Consider the following 19129-nt stretch of genomic DNA (forward strand, 5'->3'; position numbering starts at 1 on the left):
TTGGGTTGGTCAAAAAGTTCATTTGGGTTTTTCCATCAGATGTTATAAAAACACCTTATGGACCATATTCCATAACATCTTACAGAAAAACCCAAGTGAACTTTTTTGGCCAACCCAATATTTCACACTAGGGATTTTCCTTAGGGGATCAGCAATAAAGAAGAGTAACCAACTTTATAACCATATGCCTTCTCATAACTTACTTGTCCTTCAGTATGTTTAAAACTGACTTTTGTTCCCCCAGCTTGAAAAGTGAAAATGAAGTCGCTCAGTCATGTCCGACTGTTTGCAACCCCATGGACTGTAGTGTACCAGGCTCCTCCCTCCATGGGATTTTCCAGGCAAGAGTACTGGAGTGGGTTGCCATTTCCTTCTCCAGGGGATCTTCCTGACCCAGGGATCAAACCCGGGTCTTCCGCATTCCAGGCAGATGCTTTAACCTCTGAGCCACCAGGGAAGAGTAACAATTATTAAGACTGTCCTACTCAGCCTTCTCTTTTGGGGGGTTTGGTATATCTTTGCTCCTGTCTTTCTTAGGCTCAGAGCAGAGAGGTCTCTGCCTTTGGTTGGTCATAGCACCCCCTGGCATTATTTTTTATTTTCCTGTGATCTGTTTTGCCTTAGAGGAGTAATAGAACTTATAATGAACCTTAACACCTACTCCAGGAAGATTTCAAGTTCTCTTATCCTGTTCCCATTCAGTATTCCTTTGTCAGCTTCTGCTCGTGTGTAATTTAGTGGAATCATCAATGTACCAGTAGTCAGAATACATGGAAACTGGCCAGATTCCATTATCAACAATCTTTAAGGTCAGAGGGCAAATTTTCCTGTTCCCCTCCCCCCCCCGAAATTAACTGGTTTTGTGATGTCATAGGTTCTTTTTTCCTCTGACCTTCTGTGATATTCTATGATGCTTCTATTATTCTGGCCTTTGAGACTTGTTAGCATGAAGATCCCACATGGTGACTACCGATCTGTCCCATTATGAAGCCAGCAACAATCTCTCTTGTAACATGACATGCCGGTTTGTTTCCCCCCCCCCCCCCCCCCCCCGCCGTGGTTCTGGAACTAGACTGTATGGTGCTGAGCAGTCTTGACAGTCAGCTTAAATTAATAAAGAAATATGGTAACTGACAGGGGGTCCCACACTGAAGGCGCTGAGAAGATTGTAATAGCTCCAATGGTGTGGAAATGGTTCCTAACTTTTTTAAAACCATGGAATACCTCAGCAGGCGGATGCTTATAGATTAATAATCACTTTGCAGCGCTGTGGGAGAGCAGTTATCCATCATTGCAATATGGACGGCATTGCCAGAGAGCATTTTAGGAGGTTTGAATTCAGAATACACTGAGGACACAGCACGAAGAGTTTTTTCTCCCATCCTATGAAATGTATTTTAGTCTAGCAGATAAATTGTATCATTAGACACTTTTATGCACTGTCTGGCTGTGTATTGGCACTGATAGCTTTACCCAACCCCCAGCCCCATTACGAGGTGCTATAGCACAAATGGCAACTCTTGTTGAGGCTCAGCAGACTTGGAGAGATAGTGGAAAATGAGCAGAATCTCTTCCTACTGAAACATTTGTACCCAAAGAGAAAAGAGTGCCTCGGTAGTTCTGGCTTGCTAGTAAAGGAGAAATATATAATGACATAGAAATTTGGAAAACAACAGTACCTTATTATGAGTGTTTTATTTGGTATAGTTTATTATAACGTAATGAAAACTCCAGAATACATGAAGGCATACCAATTAATTAGAGTTCAAAGAGCAACAGACAAGTTTTTGAAGCCTTTATTGAATTTTTAGAGTATTGCTTCTGCTTATGTTTTGGTGTTTTGGCTGCAAGGCACGTGGGGTCTTAGCCCCCCAGTCAGGGCGTGAACCTATACCCCTTACACTGGAAGGTGAGATCTTAACCACAGGACCACCAGGAAGTCCCCAGAAAACATTTAAATGACACAATAGGAATGTAGTTAAACATGCAAAATGACCTTTTTTCCAAATGAAAAATGATAATTCAGCAATGACTATGATCTACAAAATTAATAAAATATAGAATGGATAATTTTTCTTTGAAAATAAATTTTATATTACAAAGTAATATAATTTGGGGATATAAAATGCAAGCACACAAGAACAGAATAAAGAAAAAAAACCACTAGTTCTACTTTTCCATCCTTTTCCAGATGAGAATTATTTTCCAACTTATTTTACAAGGTTGTAGATAACAGTCTACACTAAGCTTCCCTGATGGCTTAGTGGTAGAGAATCCGCCTGCCAATGCAGGAGACATGGGTTCGATCCGTGGGTCAGGAAGATACCCTGGATGAAGGTACTAGCAACCTACTCCAGTATTTTTGCCTGGGAAATACCGTGGACAGAGGAGCCTGATGGGGTACAGTCCACAGGGTCGAAGAGTCGGACCCGATTTAGTGACTAACCGATCACAAAGATAATGGTTGAAAGCAGTGTTTCTTAAACTTTAGTAGGCCTCAGAATCGCCCGGAGGGTTTGTTAAATGCAAATAGGAAACACACTAGGGTCTGTGATTCAGGAGGCCTGTGTGGGGTCCCGTTTCTAATAAACTCCAGCAGATGCCGATACAAGCAGCATGCAGGTCAGTGATGTGAGTAGCAAGGATAGAATTCAGGATTATGGATTTCTAAATACGGATCTCATGTCTTCATGTAGCCCACCAACGACTCTGCAATGTAGAAAACAGTTGATCTGTACCAGTTAATCAAATGGAGTTATATGACTTACTGGAACACACTGCGTGATAGCGAAGAGACAATCACCGAAGCCGCCTGTTTCCCCTTTAATCACCACAGATGGAAAATCTAGTTATGCGACCATGGGAACCAGGAAGAATGCGCGCAGGCCTAGAGAATGTGTCCCTGGCTCATTTTCTTTCATTACCATGTTTGACTCATCAGAAAGATAGAGTATGGACCACAAATCTGTGATAAATATTCTTCCCTGGTGGCTCAGATTATAAAGAATCTGCCTGCAATGCAGGTAGACCTTGGTTTGATCCCTGGGTCAGGAAAATCCCCTGGAGAAGGGGATAGCAACCCACTCCAGTATTTTCACCTGGAGAATTCCATAAACAGAGGAGCCTGGAGGGCTACAGTCCATGGGGTTGCAAACAGTCTGACAGTTTCACTTGCACACTCTGAAACGGAGCTCTCATCCTCAATTTATCATTGAGACTGTCTACTTCTAGAGTGCTTCAGTTACCAATCGCGTCGATAAAACTGAGAAAATCCTTTCTGCCCAGTCTGTCTCCCTGGGATGCTGTGATCAATAAGAGTGGAATGCATGTTGAAATGATAAAACGCACTAAATTAATTAGAAGAATAAACATTAGAGGAAGCATGCAAATACCCACTCTAATGGCCCTTAGACAATTACATCAACCTTCACTCTCTGACCAGCAGGAAAGTCAGCGTATGAATCTCCTTTGAGATAGTCTTTTGGAGCTGGGGAAGATCTTTCCCTAGCATCACATATTTAATCACCAAAGATGATGGCACGGTTTTGATTGCATGTGCATTTGACCAACTGTCCCCCTCTCAGCCAAATGTTTCTTTAATTCTTAATCAGTATTGTATCTTCCTTGCTTTCAGAATAGAAGGGGGTGAAGCTCTAAAAGGAAAGAAACAAAAAGGCAATTTTGTGTTTCTTCTTTGTTGGTTTGTTCTACCACCCTTCTCAGAATTATTCCTCATTTCTTGAGACTCTCCTTCAGTTAACTACATTTCTTCAGATGCCCCAGTACTATAATCATCCACAGTTTCTAACAAAAAATTTAACCAGGTGTAGCTGATTAAATACAATTTAATTTAAACGGAAACCTAAAACTTCCATGAAGCAGTGGAAACAAAGAGAAGGGGAAACAAAGTCAATGTTTTTTTTTTTCTTTCATCCAGTATTAATAGGCAAAAGCATATTAATACATACTCTCCAATGGGGAACACATCATGGGGAAACAGATTGGAGGGTATTTAATGTGTTCAAAGCTGGCACTGACGTAGGATAACCTTTAGGGACAGAGGAGAGAGGAGAATGCATCTGTAAAACTAGAATTGACCTCTGTCTCACCGTTCCTGTAGAAATCTCTGTGTGGATGGCATCGAACTGATGCAAACTACTGTTTAATCTGTGGGGTACTCCAAACGTACTCTGGAATGCTGTAAAAGTCTTATCCTAGAGACACTGAAGCTTCGTGATTATTTGAATGCCAAGTTTTGGGCTCCAGAGCAACCACCTGCCACCTAACTGCTGTTTCTAGGCAGGGGGCAGGTATAAGACTGCTTTCTCGAAGCAGGGGGATTGGGGGTCAAAGAAGTTCACTGTGCTCTCTGCACACCCCCAGTGTGGAACGGGTGTCTGCTGGGTATATGGGATTAGAGTGTTGGTGCATTTCAGGGGAAATTTGGAAAAGAGGAATCTGTGACGAGATGTTAAAAAGCCACTGCCACCGCCTCCTTCCTCTTTCTAGTCCTTATCTTCTATCCTTCCTTCCTCCTCTGTCTCCCCTCCTTCCCTCTCCCCTTCCTACCCCCCACTTCCTCTCCTGCGCCTCCTCCCCTGCCTCTCCCCACTCCTCTTCCTCCTCTTCTCCTTACTCTTCCTCCTCTCCCCACTCCTCCTCTTGTCCTCTCCCTTTTTATTTTAGAGCTCTGAGCCTTGTGGTTTCATGATTAAATTCCCCTGATAGTACACCAACACTGCTACCCCCCCTCACCACCCCACCGTCACCAACCTTAACCTTTTTACAGTATTTTTCAAATGTTAACGGGCCCATGACTCCCTGGTTAAATTGTTGCTCTGATTCTGTAAGTCTGAGATGGAGATTCTTCATTCAAACATGCTCCCAGATGGTGCTGGTCAAAGGAAGGCCTCTGTGACTTTAGGAGAAGTATGGAGTTTAGATTGCTACCAACTTCTTGGCTCAATCTGGAAAGCTCAGAAAGATTTAAATGGGACGATCCATATTCTGATCGGATACCAGTTTTCTGCAAGTATTCTTACACATTGTACAGCCTTTGCCTAATTAAGTAAGGTTTTGATACTAAATGTGTAAGACAGGCAAGATAAAACCACATACATGAAGGAAGACAGAAATAAACATTGTATGGCGAGACCTCAGAAATGTGAGAAGTAGACCTGTCATTTGAATGAGAAGAATTGATTCTCAGCAGCCTGCGTCTTGGAGAAGGGACGCAGTCTTTCCTGGCCTTGATCCTGCTCACTGCTGGCAGGAGAGCTTTGCCTTTTTAGCTGTTATATTCACAGTGGATATTTTTGTTAATAGGTCCCACTTGGTTGCAGATGTAGAGAATGCTGCCCCCAGAAACATGGATGAAACTAGAAATTGTCATACTAGTGAAGAAAGTCAGAGAAGGAGGAATATCATACAACATTGCTTATATGCAAAATCTAAAAGAGAAATGATACACATGAGCTTGCACACCAGAAACAGACTCATACACTTAGGGAGCAAGCTTATGGTTGCTGTGGGGAAAGGATGGGAGGAAGGGACAGTTAGGGAGTTTGGGGTCCACAGGCACGCACAACTATATTTAAAATAGATGACCAGCAAGGCCCTAGTGTGCAGCCCAGGGAACTCTGCTCAGTGTTGTGTGGCAGCCTGGATGAGAGGGGAATTTGGGGGAGAATGGATATATGAATATCTATGGCTGAGTCCCTTTGCTGTTCCCCTGAAACTGTCTCAGCAATGTTAATTGGCTATATGCCAATACAAAACAAAAAGTTAAAACAGAAAGGATGCTAGCCCCTGTCCAAGGAAAAAGCAAGGTGGTCATCACTGTGAGACAGGACGCACACAGGATAGAGGCTTCACGCTGGAGTGAAATCCTTTCCTCTGGATTTCTTGGGTTGACAAGTCTGAGACTCGACTCTGCTTGTCATCCTGGTGTGACCTTGTCCAGCCCGTTACGGTATTTGCTGTTCTACAGTCAGCGCGAAGCATGGATGGTCTCTTTTTACACACATTTATTACAAGCACCATAAACATTTTGACACAATCTTCTTCTTTTATAAGTTTTCTGTAAATACAATTAGAGCAGATATAAATCAAGATGATAGTGGTCCTTCTCCAGGCTTTTGATGTTCCCAGGAGCGCGGTTGGGCTCTTTAATTGCTTCCTAATGTAAAAATATCATTGTTAGGAAAGCATAAATCATGGCAATTTTGCCCCACTAGAGGCTAAAAGCCGCACAAGATGTGGTCATTAAGATATACTAATAGATCTGGCAGTTTCTATAATAGGAGCTTTTAACAAGGTAGAAATAATGACATGCTACAGTGAAACAAGAGAGAAAATAATGATTTTTTTTTCATGCAAAAGAGATCACCTAGTTGAAAACCATTAGCCAGTTAACAGTAAGAGTTTTATTTCCTTTTTTTTTTTTTCCATTTTTCCACCCTACTCACAGGGTAGTTTGTAAAATATTGGTCTGACCAGAAAGTTTGTTTGGGTTTTCCTCTAAGGTGTTAGGGGAAAAGCTGAAGAACTTTTGACTAGCTCAATACAACTCTGGATTAATAATCAGTTCAGTTCAGTTCAGTCACTCAGTCATGTCCAACTTTTGCAACCCCATGAATTGCAGCACGCCAGGCCTCCCTGTCTATCACCAACTCCCTGAGTTCACTCAGACTCATGTCCATCGAGTCAGTGATGCCATCCAGCCATCTCATCTTCTGTCGTCCCCTTCTCCTCCTGCCCCCAATCCCTTCCAACATCAGGGTCTTTTCCAATGAGTCAACTCTTTGCATGAGGTGGCCAAAGTATTGGAGTTTCAGCTTCACCATCAGTCCTTCCAATGAACACTCAGGACTGATCTCCTTTAAAATGGACTGGTTGGATCTCCTTGCAGTCCAAGGGACTCTCAGGGGTCTTTTCCAACACCACAGTTCAAAAGCATCAATTCTTTAGCACTCGGCTTTCTTCACAGTCCAACTCTCACATCTGTATATGACCACAGGAAAAACCATAGCCTTGACTAGATGGACCTTTGTTGGCAAAGTAATGTCTCTGCTTTTCAATATGCTATCTAGGTTGGTCATAACTTTCCTTCCCAGGAGTAAGCGTCTTTTAATTTCATGGCTGCAATCACCATCTGCAGTGATTTTTGGAGCCCAAAAAAATAAAGTCTGACACTGTTCCCACTGTTTCCCCATCTATTTCCCATGAAGTGATGGGACCGGATGCCATGATCTTTGTTTTCTGATTGTTGAGCTTTAAGCCAACTTTTTTACTCTCCTCTTTCATTTTCATCAAGAGGCTTTTTAGCTCCTCTTCACTTTCTGCCATAAGGGTGGTGTCATCTGCATATCTGAGGTTATTGATATTTCTCCCAGCAATCTTGATTCCAGCTTGTGCTTCTTCCAGCCCAGTGTTTCTCATGATGTACTCTGCATAGAAGTTAAATGAGCAGGGTGACAATATACAGCCTTGACGTACTCCTTTTCCTATGTGGAACCAGTCTGTTGTTCCATGTCCAGTTCTAACTGTTGCTTCCTGACTCGCATATAGGTTTCTCAAGAGGCAGGTCAGGTGGTCTGATATTCCCATCTCTTTCAGAATTTTCCACAGTTTATTGTGATCCACACAGCCAAAGGCTTTGGCATAGTCAATAAAGCAGAAATAGATGTTTTATATATATATATGAAATATATATATAAATTCATTTTAATATGCTGTATACCAGTGCATAATAAGGGTCCAGTAAGTGACAGATAATTGTTATTTATCTTGATTATAATCCAGGCTCTATTTTGGCTTCTGGTGAAATCACCGAGTACCCTTAGTCTTGTTCCACATTATTTGCCCTTTTAACTACAGGATATGGATAATGTAAATAGAGTCCAGAAATTATTTGTTTACCTTATGACACTAATATAGTTTGTGCTGAGTTTGGCAATCAAAAGTGTATAAGTCAGCAAACCCCGCAGATATGTAAAGCCTAGTCATTTTATAACTTTGCTACTCAGAACAATGTAGGCGCATGCAGTGTATTTTCCATATATTTTCCAAAATAGCACAGCTAGTTTTATGCGTGGGCTGAATAGGCACTTTATGTGAAAATAGAGAGGTGCTTTATGTGAAAATATCAGACAGTTACTAGGGCTCCATCCTTAAAATGCCAGGTTTTCCTTTTTGCTTCCAATGACATCTTGGGCTCTTGCCTGAGGACTTTACACGCAGAAACTAGCACGTGTGGTTCACAGGTTGGGAAGCCTGGAGCTTAGGGCTCAGCAGCTCCTGGGGTGGTGTTTGCACTTCATTTTGTTGGCCCTGTATATCTGATTTGATGACATCTGTTAAGGAGACAGTGAAGGGAAGATGTGCATATGAAATCTCAGTGCATACAGGCTGCATATCAATGAGCTGAGGCTTCTGTTACTTTACTATTTATTTTGTGGCCTTTGGGGCTTTGACAGACAATACCCAATCTGTTTCTCATCGGTTTAAATCTCAATATTTACTTTTAGATGTTTTACTATAAAAGCTTTAAGAAAAAGAAGGTTATAGTTTGTTCATGTCTTTAAGAGTTGGCCTCTTGCACATCTCCACAAAAGAGATTTTGGTATGATATATACAGGGAATATTTTTCCATTTCCTTTGTAAAGAGTCATTTTACATTTAATGAAAAAAATAATTATCAAGAGGAGCAACATAAAAATGAAAAAAAGAAAAACACCATGAACTTAATACAAGCTACAAATGTCAGTTTTGACATCTTTTACTTCTAACAATGGCTTCCAATGGCCAATGCACAAACCAGAGATTGCCTTTATGTTTTTGTTCTAACAGTCCCTGTTAGGGTCTGATTTAAAAATTTTAGGTTGAATCCGAAGATAATTCTGTGAGTGGTGGGTGCTGATTACCCAATCATCCAGATCATTAAGAAAGATGTTCTTCTAATGAAAAACTGGCATCTTAGATGAAATAGATCTTGACCTTCTTAATCAGGTGATGGTTCATATATAATAAAACCAGCATCACCTGGAGCTTGTGAGAAATGCAAACACTCAAGCTGCATCCCATACACACTAACTCATAATCCAAAGTTTAACAAGGTCCCTGGGCGGATGTATGCACAATAAAATTAAACCACCAATTTAGACCAAGGGCTGACGAATTTTTCCCATAAAGGGTCAGATGGTAAATATCTTAATGTTCCAGGCCAATCTTTGTCACAGCTTCTCAACTGTGCTGTCACAGCGTGAAAGAAGCCACAGACAGTACATGAAAGCACAAGTGTGACTGTGCCCCAATAAAACTTTATCTGTGGACATTGGAACTGGAATTGGATGTAATTTTCACATGTCACAAAGTGTTATTCTTATTTTGCTGTTTTTGTTTTATTTTATTTTTTTACCAACCATTTGAAAATGTAAAAACCATTGTTAGCTCACTGGCCATACAGGAGGAGGTGGCAGACTGGATCTAGGTTGCTATCCCCTGAGCATACCGGATGGCACTTGTGGTGACGAACTCGCCTGCTAATGCAGGAGACGAAAGAGTCACAGGTTCGATCCCCGGGTTGGGAAGATTCCCTTTAGAAGGGCATGGCAACCCATTCCAGTATTCTTGCCTGGAGAATCCTATGGATTCTGTAGCCTGGTGGGCTACAGTCCCTGGAGCTGCAAAGAATCAGACATGACTGAAGTGACTTAGCACGCACACGAGCATACTGGAGGATATTGTTTGCTTTACTTCTGTAAGGATGCTAGCTGCCCTCAGTACCCATCTTAGTTTGCTCAGGTTGGCATGGAAGAATGCCTGGACCAGAGGGCTTAACCAAAGAAATTTCCTTCTTTACAATTCTGAAGACTGGGAGTCCTAGATGGAGGTCCATCAGGGTGTGTTTCTGGCTTGTAGACAGCCTTCTCCTCCCTGTGTCCTCAGTGGTAGAGAGAGAGAGAGTGTCTTCTTTTTATGAGACTATTACCTATGGCTGATTCATGTCGATATTTGGCAGAAACCAGCACAATTCTGTAAAACAATTATTATTCAATTAAATAAATTTAAATTTTAAAAAGTTTATTAATCTTATTGCATCTACCCTTAAGACTTCATTTGGCCTTAATTCTTGTCTACAGGTCCTACTTCCAAATACAGGCACATAGAGGCGTGCAGCTTCAACATAATTTTGTGGGATGCTGTTCAGACCATGGCAGTGACCAGCATAGTCTTCTCTCTCTAGTATCTTCTCCCATTACTTCACCCAAATCATCTCTGTCATATGGGATGTCCCATTGTCCTTGTCAGTTGTATCTCTCCTTTGCTGCCTAAACCAGGCCTTATTTATTTATGATAGTACATCCTATTTCTTTAACAAAATTGCAAGCTCTTGGAATTCAGACAGTGCTGATGAAGGATCCAGAAGTTCAAATGAATTTAAATTACTCAGTTGCGCTGACTAGTTACTGATTGCCAACTAGAAATGACCCAACCTGATCTTTCTCATTCTTGAGCCTCTCGGTTGGCTAAGTGATTTCAGATTCCCCAAGCGTACTTTTGGTCTATTTCCTCATCTTTCCCACAGGGGAAGAGTTGTGAAGATACATCTGTCTTCTCTATGGTGGGATTAATGGTTATTCATTGGAGGCTCGCTTTGAAGAATCAGTGCTCTAGTATCTCGCACATAGAATGGACTTGGGCTCTGGAAACCTGCACTGTATAAACCTTACTATTTCACCTTCTCTCCTGTTGCAGTAAGATAAACTAGCCCATTTCCTGGTCTTCAGATGAAGTAAGTGTTCTTCCTCCTCTTCCCTACTCCTCCCCCATCGGATACCTGTTTGGCAGCCATCGTTAACACAAGATCCTTGCTTAACAGAGACCTTTCACTGCACTTTATTTACCATTAATGTTTCAACATTGTCAACTATCAATCCTAAATATTAGGTCACAGTGAGCTGATTCTCCAAGGAGCCACTCTGTATTGTTCCCTGCTGTATATTCTCTAGTGTTTTGCCCAGTCCCTTTTTAATGAGTCCCAAGGCAGAACTTCCCTCACTTGCTTTGGAAATGTTTGTATTAGTGGCTCCTGGTGCAGACAGATGGGGACTCGGGTAGGGTCCTCATAAATCTTTCTCAAGTGTTACCTATGTCACAGTTACAATTTAAAGCCTGAGGGGAGAGTGAATGACTTAGGAATAAACCCTGTATATTATCTCATCTGCTTTGTTACCTTTCTGCCGCGATTGACATGGATTAACAACTTTCCCTGTGTCCTCTCTTCCATCTACTCTTCTGCTCCCTCCATATTTCCAGCTGCAGCAGGGGTCCCTGATTAACATAACTGTGGCTAGGTTTTCTGCTCACACCAAGCAGAAACTCAGGTGACAGGGCACAAGTGTTCTTGATGTGTTAGGGATGTTGACCAGACAGTAACTGCACCCTGCATTTCCTGCTCGAGATAAGCGCTTGTAAAATGCATGCAAACGCCGCAGCATCAAGCCAGGCTGCGAGGATGCATGTAGAGGACTCATGAATGGCAGATGAAGACGCTCAACAGAAACACTCTGAGCAGAAGCATTTAGCATCCAGAAGCAGTGATCACTTAGGGAGAAATTCGCCTCTTGGTGTTTCCTTCATTCTGGATTTGAGAGTCAGACACGACTGAGCAACTGAACTGAACTGAAAGCAGCAATGCTGCAGAATTTAATTTGGAATAATTCAAAATGAAACAAATGACAGCCACTATAATACTCATTGTGGGCAGTGTGGGACAAGCTTCCTTTGTTGTGCAATTATTTTGATGCTAGTAACTGCTTCTTTAGCCTCCAGATTGTTTTTTTGGCTCTTTTCTCTGATCTTGTCTTCCCTTGCAGAAACTTCAGATGAGTACAGTTTTCTAGTAAAAATTATCTTGTGTGATTTAAAATAATCATACATGAACTTGAATTACATTGAATACTAGAGCTCTGGAATGCTATTCCAAAATCTTATGATTTAGAGAATGTTTTTAATTCATCTGCAGTGAGAGAAGATAAGAATACTCCCCAGTTGTATAACCTTGACCAAGTGATTTAGGTCCTCAATTTCCTCAGCTCCAAAATGGGGATAAAACCTTGATCGCCCTCAGGAAATGAAGTCCTTAGGAAATGTATGCAAAGCACTTGTAATTGACATATGCACATATTAGATGATCAGTACTTTCTGATTGTTGTCCATTTTGAGTATTCAGAGAAGGAGCCTTGTAACTTGTGACTTATGGTGAGGTTGTGAGGGCTTTGGGCAATGACCATATTACCAGCCATGTCTATGTGACCAAACCCCATGAAAAAGCTCTGAACACCTAGGCTCGGGTGAACTTCCCTGGTAGGCAGTATTCCATGCCTGTTGCCACACATTGTTACAAGAGAGGTTAAGTGCTGGCTTCATGACTGCAAGGAGAGGACAGCTAGAACTTCCCACCAGGTCTTCCCTGGACTCTGCCTTATGTGCTTTTCCCTTTGTTGATTTTAGTCTACATCTTCCACTGTAATAAACTGTGATTGTGAATATCAGAAAACAAAATAGCAGCATGAAAAAGTAGCAGCCCACTTGTTTGGATATGTCATGGGAGTCCACCAAATAGCTGTGTAACATAGAGAGGAAGGGGGGAAAAATGTGATCTCTTGGTGAAAGAATCTTTATTTGAAATCTTTGTATGTTGCTAATTTTGTATTAGAGATATTTCCTCAATTCCCATTCAGCCAAGTGCATGGGTTTGCCCATTATTGCTGAAATGATCAGCAGTAGCACTCTTTATTCCTAAAGACTCTCCGCACACTTTTATTAAAGATGGAGTGGGTATCCACAAAGAACTGGAGTATAGTAAATTGTGCAACAAATGGCATGCCAGGATCAATTTACTGCAGTCCCCCAAACACAATCACTTTCTCTTTACCCGTCTCCAGCATGAGCCTCTAAACAAACGTTATATGCATGCATCACACACCACTGAGTGCCTTTATGTCGTCTCTCTTAAGCAGAAGTTTATGCTACAAAAGGTAATGTAAAAAAAGAGAAGAGCTATCAAATGGAATTTTAGTCTTCTGAATTGCTATTTGGGAAAGGAAGAACAGATGGAGTCGTGGAGGATCAATGTTAAGAGGCTTCTTGGTGATTGCAACTGACTTCTTAACAGATGAAGACAGTGAGTCACAGAGAGTGGAAGTCATGTGCCCAAGAATTTCATTTGAGAATGAGGGGGGCAGATTTTAAACCCATGTTTATCATCTCTGGGTCCCCTTTTATCTTGTCCATGATATGTTGTTATCAAAATTTCTTGGTGGGGATTTCTTCTTATTAGTTGTGCTTAAGGTAGTGTTATGGGCTTCCCTGGTGGCTCAGATAGTAAAGAATCCACCTAGAATGCAGCAGACCTGGATTTGATCCCTGGGTTGGGAAGATCCCCTGGAGGAGAACATGGCTACCCACTCCAGTATTCTGGCCTGGAGAATCCCCATGGGCAGAGGAGCCTGGTTGTCTGCAGACCACGGGGTTGCAAAGAGTCGGACATAACTAAGCAAATAGGCACACAGGTAATGTTATAATTCTAGTACATATGATGGAAAACAGACTAACTTGTGTTTATGTTAGGGGCCAGTTGCTTCATACATGGTTTCTGTTTGTTATTTTAAAGTTTTATTTTATTTTTACTATTAAGTTGCTGCTCTGGGTCTTAGTGGAGGCACATGATACCCTTGATCTTTATTGCAGCATATAGAATTTTTTAATTATTAAAAGTTGTGGTTTGTGGAATCTTCTAGTCACAGTATGCCGATTCTTAGTTGCAGCTTACGGGATCTAGTTCTTCTATCAGGGATTAAACTCAGGCCCCCTAAGTTAGAAGCAGGGAGTTTTAGCAACTGGACAACCAGGGAAGTCCCTCTCTTTGTCTTTCGGCAGCCCAAGTTACCTTGATTTTATTGATGGAACAATCAAAGATGTGAATCTTGTCTTTCCAAGATTCACAGTCTGTAAATGAGGGACAGGCATTAAAAGTTGCTGGGACATACACTGATTCTTAGAGCCAAAGTGAATGGCTCAACAGTTCTAAATGAGAAGAGCTCTGAGATCCTGACTCTCTGTTCTACATTTTCTTGTATGTTTAGAAGATTTAGCACTTCAAGAGCTTGATTTTCATATATGATATTGTGTAAAGGTTTCTTTTATGATATTCCAATGGATAACTTGGTTCTGAGACTTTTTGTTTTTGGCAAGTTACAGATAAATTGTAATCTGGAAGAGGAATATCAGAATAAATGAAGAAGGGGAAAATGCTCAGTTCCCCTTGTAGGAATGAATATTGGCTGTATCTCAAAGAATATGAGTTAAAAATAAGAACATCTAAACCATTTTTATTTCCTTGGTATTAATGTTTATCACCACCATTCTTTCCCATAGACCCTTGCATCCTGAAATTTCCTTGGTTATAAACACAATTTTAAAAATCTGTACTAATACAACATTGTTGATCAATTATACTTAAGTAAAAAAATAATAATAATATGATTTTCCAAGTGTGTACTTTTTGAGGAGCAGGAATAGGAAATATCCTTGTCTGTTAGGAATTTTCTGATTTAGATTTTCTTATTGTTACAGGATAATATGATGGTAAAATATACTGGGCCATTGCGGATCTAGAAATGATCCTTCCATCCATTATACAGAAGTAAAGGATGCTGGCATCATTCTTGTAGAAATAGCAGTGCTGCAAATAGCCAATTCATTGTTGGTTCCAATTTGGAAGCTGACAAATACTTGCTTTATGGCCCTGCCACATGCAAAGTCTATCTTTCTGCCTACACAGCACAAGTCAGTAACCTACATAATTCTTCTGGGATATTCTAAAAGCCCCAAGGCAGGAGTTCGTACTGTATATATTTGGCATTCAGAATCGGATGTGGAAGTGAATTCATTGACATCCAGGGAGAATTTCCAAATATTTCAAAACCGATATTTTTGCAAATTCCTCCTATTTGCATTCTTTAGTGCGTGCTGTCCTGCTAACGTTGGCCTTTGTCATATATTTGTCATACACGTACCATTTGGCATTCTGATTCAGCAAAACAAACTACCATATTTAGCTGCTTTGCCTGTTACAGGGGTTTATTTTACCTGAAGAGGCTGAAAAGTGAAAGCGATAGTTCCTCAATTGTGTCTAATTCTTTCTGACCCCTTGGACAGTAGCCCTTCAGGCTCCTCTGTCCATGGAATTCTCTGGGCAAGAATACTGGAGTGGGTTGCCATTTCCTTCTCCAGGGGATCTTCCTGACCCAGGGATCAAATCCAGATCTCCCACATTGCAGGCAGATTCTTTACCATCTGAGCCACCAGGGAAGCTGAAGAGGCTACAAGACCAAATCAAATCAGGGAAGCTTTTTATTTGCTAAAATATTTCACTTTTTTAAATAAAAATATGAACAATCATGGTGACACCTTAATGTCTGTTTGATACCAAAGTAAAATACTTTATTCATAAGATGAAAACAAAAAAGAAAAAAAGAAGAAGAAGGAATGAAAGGTTGGCCAACTGGGTGACTTATCATCTAAAGTAGAACACTTTCCAGGGCGAACCCTCATCACAGTGCGCTTGGCTTAGGTAAAAAGTGTTCAGGGTCGTCCTTACAGGTGTGTGATATTGCTGATCTAAGCATGCTTGAAAAGTAGGCTAAGCAAAGTGTCTTTGTTGTGCTAAACCTCAATCACCTCTGGATTCAAACATCCACGAGAGCAGAAACAGGCATCAATATATATTAGAAAAACGTAAGCTTGTCCTTGGAGTCCATGGACCTGAGTTCAGTTTATTTCATATCCTGGTGGAGCTTTAAGAGGGAAGTCTCTACCTGCTCTCCATCTGTTCTTGGCTTCTCTTATCCTCCCTGCTGACGCCTAAGGTGACTATGTGCTCCTCTGAACTTAGCCACCCCACCCATACTTCTTTCAATTGCAGGGTCCCCCATTTTAATTAAGAGGACCCTCTTGGTTCACCTATGCTTGATGTCTCATTGATGCCCCTTGCAGTCACTGGAGGAAAGGATTTGGCTGCTTTCCTGAGCCCTGTGGGGTATTCAGGTTTCTTGTGGAAGCTGTGTTAGATCGATCTGCCTAGACTTTCTTGACAGGTCACTTCACTGAGCCCTTCTATGCTATGGGGAATGGGGAGATTTTTAATGTGAATGATTCAAGTGGGAAGCCGCATAAAAACACCCTCTACTCTCAGATTTCTAAATGTAAATGGAGAGTCTTTGCCCCCTGTGATCCTGCCACCCCCTCAGTCTCAGAGATCTAATTTCTTACTCTCCTCTTTTTGACTTTTTCCCTGCCCACCCACCTCTAGTTCAGAGGATCTTTGCCTACTGTACGCAGGGGCTGGATGGAGGTGGTGGTGACTGCTGGCAACCTAGATCATTTATTCTTCTTATATTCGGCCCTATAGTCTGAACCAAGCTCTTCCTGTCCACCCAATAAAAGCCAAGAATTTTACAACTGTATTCTTTGATTAGATGTTGAGCCTCGTGGAGCCCTTGAATCTAGTAGCCTGAATGGGGGATCGAAACAGAGTAAGAGGGTAGGTATGGCTGGATAGCTGGGAGCCCCTGGGAACCAGCAACTGGCCAGTATTTCACTGTAGGACCCCATCCGCACTCCGAATTCCTAGAGGGAGCAAGAACCAATCTGTTTGCCCTTTATGACTGCTTCTGCCCCCAGCACATGGAGGACTGTGCAGAATGGGCAATAAGCAGGCAAATTAAACCGGAAGTGAAGCACAGAGTCACTGGAGTCTTTCCTCACAGTCATTCTGGTTTGCTTGGGGTCCTTGGCCCCCATTAAGCCCTTGCTTGGGCAACTCAGTTTCATGAATTCAGTCTGTTGGGAGATGTGGGGCAAAGTGAACTAAACAGTTGGCAGGGGTGGACATCTCATAACCATGAAGGGTTTCTATGCAGAGGGCATCATCACCCTCCCTCCTGCCCCTTCCCCCTCAGCATCTCCCCATTCTCCTACATTTTTGCCTTAGGTAAAAGCAGCCTCCTTCTCCAGCTCTCTAACTAAATCCTGCTATCTATTGCAGTCTTGACAATTCCAGGCTTGAAAAAGCAGCAACATCCATCCTGACATATATCATGGGCACCTTATAAATAACTATCAAATATTTGCCCAATTTTTTTTTGCATATTTCCAAAGTATTTGAAATGATCCCAGAAATGCTCAGAATGATGCATTCCTAAATTTTTTTTCAGGATACAACTAAAAATTCTTGGGAGTGTTACCATTGCCTGTCTTCAGGTGAAACAGAACGGAGAGGAAAGAATAGAGAATATATTAACTTTCCATAAGAGGCAAATTTGAACAGTTTAAATTTCTTAGAATTTCTTGATTAATGATTTAAGCTGGTTTCTGAACTCTGTCTCTGATTTTTCAACAGTGTTCTGTGTTGATTCTTCAACAGTTTTCATCTTAAGATATCCCCATTTAATGGTCTATGGTCTTCAAAAACTGTTCATATCTAACTTGATTTTTAGAAACTCCCATGAGTTAAGGAAGGTGATTTATCTCCACAGTTTCACTAATAGATAAACTGAGACAGAAGGTAAAAGAGTTGCCCATTTCCTGTTTCTCTTAGGCTTTTAGTCTCCAATACATATATTTTTAAGAAGAAAAATGTATTTAAACAGAGATTGAATCTTTACTAAAGAGCGTGAAAGAAGTTTTATGGAGAGAATATCAGTGAAAGTTTAGATTTTTAAATCACTTTTTAACTTCTGGACAGATCATGAGGAATAGCTATTGTCATGATTAAGAAAAGCTGGTGGAGTTTGCCTTTATCTTAATTCATAATAGTATTGAGTTCGGGCTGCAAGGTAAAGATGGGCAAAACTTCTATTGTGTCTATATGATAGATACATTATTTGTCTTGGAAGAGATTTACTTTTAAAATTAAAATCATCAAAATAATGAAATGGAAATTGGAAGAATGATCACTCACCCCTCTTGAGTACATCTGATCCTGCCAAAAAGTCATCGTTTTTTTTTTTTCCAATAAAATTCAAAATAGCTGTGATATTTTTGAAATACTTGTTAACGTACATCAATTTTGCTAAAAAGGTCATTTATAAAAAATCTGCAGATTTCATTTTAATACTTCTTTTGGTGGTGAGGAAAGAGCTTTTGCACATGTTACCATTTTAAGAGAGATGCCCTCCAAAGTTAAGAAAAGTGAGAATTTATTAATGTGATTGTAGTAATATCTTTTTTTAATTGTCTGTGCAATACCAAATTCCCATAGAAAGGGTATTGGGATAATACTTGTTCTGCTGTTTGTTTTGCAACTAGCTGGTTTTAGAAAAGGCAGAGGAACCAGAGATCAAATTGCCAACATCCACTGGATCACGGAAAAAGCAAGAGAGTTCCAGAAAAACATCTATTTCTGCTTTATTGACTATGCCAAAGCCTTTGACTGTGTGCATCACAATAAACTGGGGAAAATTCTGAAAGAGATGGGAATACCAGACCACCTAACCTGCCTCTTGAGAAATCTGTATGCAGGTCAGGAAGCAGCAGTTAGAACTGGACATGGAACAACAGACTGGTTCCAAATAGGAAAAGGAGTATGTCAAGGCTGTATATTGTCACCCTGCTTATTTAACTTCTATGCAGAGTACATCATGAGAAACGCTGGACTGGAAGAAACACAAGCTGGAATCAAGATTGCCGGGAGAAATATCAATAATCTCAGATATGCAGATGACACCACCCTTATGGCAGAAAGTGAAGAGGAGCTAAAAAGCCTCTTGATGAAAGTGAAAGAGGAGAGTGAAAAAGTTGGCTTAAAGCTCAACATTCAGGAAACGAAGATCATGCATCTGGTCCCATCACTTCATGGGAAATAGATGGGGAAACAGTGGGAACAGTGTCAGACTTTATTTTTTTGGGCTCCAAAATCACTGCAGATGGTGACTGCAGCCATGAAATTAAAAGACGCTTACTCCTTGGAAGAAAAGTTATGACCAACCTAGACAGCATATTCAAAAGCAGAGACCTTACTTTGCCGACTAAGGTCCATCTAGTCAAGGCTATGGTTTTTCCT

At 41.0% G+C, this 19129-nt stretch overlaps 1 protein-coding gene across 1 annotated transcript in view; it reads left to right on the top strand.

Annotated features, from left to right (window-relative positions):
* Positions 1-19129, top strand: part of DCC (DCC netrin 1 receptor) — a 1287746-nt gene that overhangs the window by 156993 nt on the left and 1111624 nt on the right. The window lies entirely within an intron of this gene.

The sequence above is a fragment of the Ovis canadensis genome, chromosome 23 (genome assembly GCF_042477335.2).
Source record: "Ovis canadensis isolate MfBH-ARS-UI-01 breed Bighorn chromosome 23, ARS-UI_OviCan_v2, whole genome shotgun sequence".
In the NCBI taxonomy this organism is placed as follows: Eukaryota; Metazoa; Chordata; class Mammalia; order Artiodactyla; family Bovidae; genus Ovis; species Ovis canadensis.